This window comes from Dreissena polymorpha, chromosome 11 (genome assembly GCF_020536995.1).
Source record: "Dreissena polymorpha isolate Duluth1 chromosome 11, UMN_Dpol_1.0, whole genome shotgun sequence".
Lineage (NCBI taxonomy): Eukaryota > Metazoa > Mollusca > Bivalvia > Myida > Dreissenidae > Dreissena > Dreissena polymorpha.
In genome coordinates, this window is record NC_068365.1 from 81,797,552 (window position 1) to 81,801,389 (window position 3,838).

Sequence of the window (3,838 nt, forward strand, 5' to 3'; positions counted from 1 at the left end):
AATTAACATTTCTTTATGCATTGTTATGGCTAAGAAGTTTTAAGCAGACCTATCTTGGCCACGCAGTAGATAATCTAACATCTATAGAGAAGACCAGTTCATTTTGTTGTTTAAGTGGTAATACAGCATCAACCCTTTTATAACGGCCGACTTTGTTATGTCCTTGGTACGTTTTTAGTTAATTGGAGAGTAGTATATGGATTTGGAAACCTTGTGTTAACAACTAAATAAAGACGTGAGAACAATTCAGCGAGTTTTTAACCAGGTTTTCCGAAGGAAAAAACTGGTTATTAGATTGGCGAATGCGGGCGGGCTGGCTGGCGGGCGGGCGGAACAAGCTTGTCCAGGCCATAACTATGTCGTTCATTGTCAGATTTTAAATCATTTGGCACATTTGTTCACCATCATTGGACGGTGTGTCGCGCGAAATAATTACGTCGATATCTCCAAGGTCAAGGTCACACTTTGAGTTCAAAGGTCAAAAATGGCCATAAATGAGCTTGTCCTGGCCATAACTATGTCATTCATTGTGAGATTTTAAATCATTTGGCACATTTGTTCACCATCATGGGACGGTGTGTCGCACGAAAGAATCACGTCAATATCTCCAATGTCAAGGTCGCCACGACTAAAAATATTTTTTTAAAAACAAACTTACAAAGGGGGTTAATTTTGTTTGTTCATTTCAAAAGTTCAGTTTGAGTTTTCTCCCTTTATCAGATTTTTTTTTCACAATAAAAACCTGGTTTTGTGACAATTTTGTCCCTTGTTGTGTTTGCATTATTATTCGACATCTTATAACAATTAATTATGAATCCACATGTTCAAATAAAGTAGGTAAGGTTATCAGTTATCTTTAGCTCTTTTAGCTGAGTCAAATGGACCTTGACACATTATAAAAAGAATTGATATCCATTAATATTTGTATGCAAACACCAACTGAAACAAAACACTTGTAAAGCATTGCATATTTAGTATTGCATGCATTAAGACTTGAATGATATATGATAAGGTTTTTTTTAAATTGTAGAAAATGTAGAAAATTCTGTCTCAGAAATAATTTAATATTTTTGTCTGCAGAATGCTAAAGGACTTCAGTCAGCACCCCTTGCACCCGTATGCTGGACAGGAATTGCACATGGAGTCACCCCAGGGAGCAGCTATGATGGATATGATGCCAAACCCATATGCCTCACAAGTAATACTGAACTGTTGTATGATGCCAAACCCATATGCCTCACAAGTAATACTGAACTGTTGTATGATGCCAAACCCATATGCCTCACAAGTAATACTGAACTGTTGTATGATGCCAAACCCATATGCCTCACAAGTAATACTAAACTGTTGTATGATGCCAAACCCATATGCCTCATAAGTAATACGAAACTGTTGTATGATTTTTAGCTCGGCTGTTATCGGAGAAAACCCGAGGTATTGTCATAGCCAGCTCGTCGTCTGCCTTCTGCCGTAGGCAACATGCTAAAACCTTAACATTGGCTCTAAAATCAAAGTGCTTCCACCTACAACTTTGAAGTTTAATATGTAGATGCACCTTGATGAGTTCTACACGCCACACCCATTTTTGGGTCACTAGTCAAAGGTCAAGGTCACTGTGACCTCTAATATAAAACTTTAAAATAGACTCTAAAGTCAAAGTACTTCCACCTACAACTTTGAAACTTCATATGTAGATGCACCTTGATGAGTTCTACACGCCACACCCATTTCTGGGTCACTGGGTCAAAGGTCAAGGTCTTTGTGAACTCTAATATAAAACTTTAACATAGGCTCTAAAATCAAAGTGCTTCCACCTACAACTTTGAAACTTCATATGTAGATGCACCTTGATGAGTTCTACACGCCACACCCAGTTTTGGGTCACTAGGTCAAAGGTCAAGGTCAATGTGACCTCTAAAAAAAAAAAAATTACAAAATTCTGACAAGCTTTCGCAGCCGAGCGTGGCATCCGTTATGTGGTGCTCTTGTTATGTAATACAGTGATTGGGTAATGCATTTGAATACTTAAATTTAAGAATTGGATAAATATTGCTGCAAGTTGCTTAAGTTGTTGTTGGCTTCATCTTACTATGATAAAATTGATGTTTGTTACTTATATTTGAGCCACACTTTGGGAAATTGGGGCTTAATGCGTGTGCCTTAGTGTCGTCAAAGATTAGCCTTTGCAGTCCACCTAGAGACAATGTTTCTTTATGCATTCCTTACCTATATTACAGGCCCTGTTTCCGGGAGGTGAAGCGTCTGCCCTGCAGAGCCAGGAATACCGAGAGCTACACAGCTTCATGGTGGATGGTGGCGACAGATTCGGGGTTTCCTGCCTGTGCTTTGACACCCAGGAGCTCTTGTGGATGGGAACCAAGGGGTTAGTTTTGTTTTCTGCTGTAAACATGAACCCTTTACCACTCAGATAGCCTTTGACACGTTTGTAGCCCATTAGAAAATTAAAATTAATTTAAGACTTTTTTTTACTAGATTCAAGGTTTAAAAACCTTCATTTCCAACCCTAAGATACAGGAATACAATATTCAGATGTTAATTTAAGTATGGAGAATAGTGGCCATCTTCATAACTCTTCAGGGCCATGTCACATCCTATTATGGTCCCCACCTGCAGAAGTACACATCATTCCAAGTGCACAGGGACGACATTCGACAGATGGCGCCACTGAAGGATCGTGGGATACTATGTCTCACTCAGAGCAGTCTTAAGCTGAGCAACAGACGAGGTCTCACCCAGTTTGTGTTCACGTAAGCACTCATAAATACTGCAGGAGACGAGGTCTCACCCAGTTTGTGTTCACGTAAGCACTCATATATCCTGCAGAAGACGAGGTCTCACCCAGTTTGTGTTCACGTAAGCACTCATAAATACTGCAGGAGACGAGGTCTCACCCAGTTTGTGTTCACGTAAGCACTCATAAATACTGCAGTAGACGAGGTCTCACCCAGTATGTGTTCACGTAAGCACTCATATATACTGCAGGAGACGAGGTCTCACCCAGTAGGTGTTCACGTAAGCACTCATATATACTGCAGGAGACGAGGTCTCACCCAGTTTGTGTTCACGTAAGCACTCATATATCCTGCAGGTGTATACTATTTTTGTTAGTGGTTGTTTTAAAAGGGCTGTATGTTATTTTTATTTTAAACCTTTATATTTTAGTGTTACTTGCATAGAAAATGAAAGAGTTATTGAGATGCTCATAAGTCCGTTTCCTGGGTAGAAACTACCTTATATAATGATTTTGTAAAGGTCCACTGTTTTTTATGACTTGTATTCTTTGATTTAAAACATGTTCTTCGTATGATTAAACATCATTACATTCTGATAAAATGCAAGTGTCAGAAATTAAGAGTCTTTAATATGTATGTACAACAGGACGTGCGAAAAATGAGTGGTCAAAAATAATTATTTTTGAATACAAATAAGGGTGTAACAATTATCAGAAAAGAGTACCCCAAAACCTTTGTTAATGTTTTGCAAACATACTAGCTTGAAACTGGTAATATGGATCACCAAAACTGCAGTACTAGCTTTTGAAACATATTAAAACTACAGTACTAGCTTTTGAAACATATCAAAACTACAGTAACTAGTACGTTTTGAAACATATCAAACTACAGTACTGCTTTTGAAACATATCGAAACTACAGTACTAGCTTTTGAAACATATCGAAACTACAGTACTAGCTTTTGAAACATATCGAAACGTACAGTCTAGCTTTTTGAAACATATCAAACTACAGTGTAAACTAAGCTAGCTTTGAAACATATCAAAACTACAGTACTAGCTTTTGAAACATATCAAAACTACAGT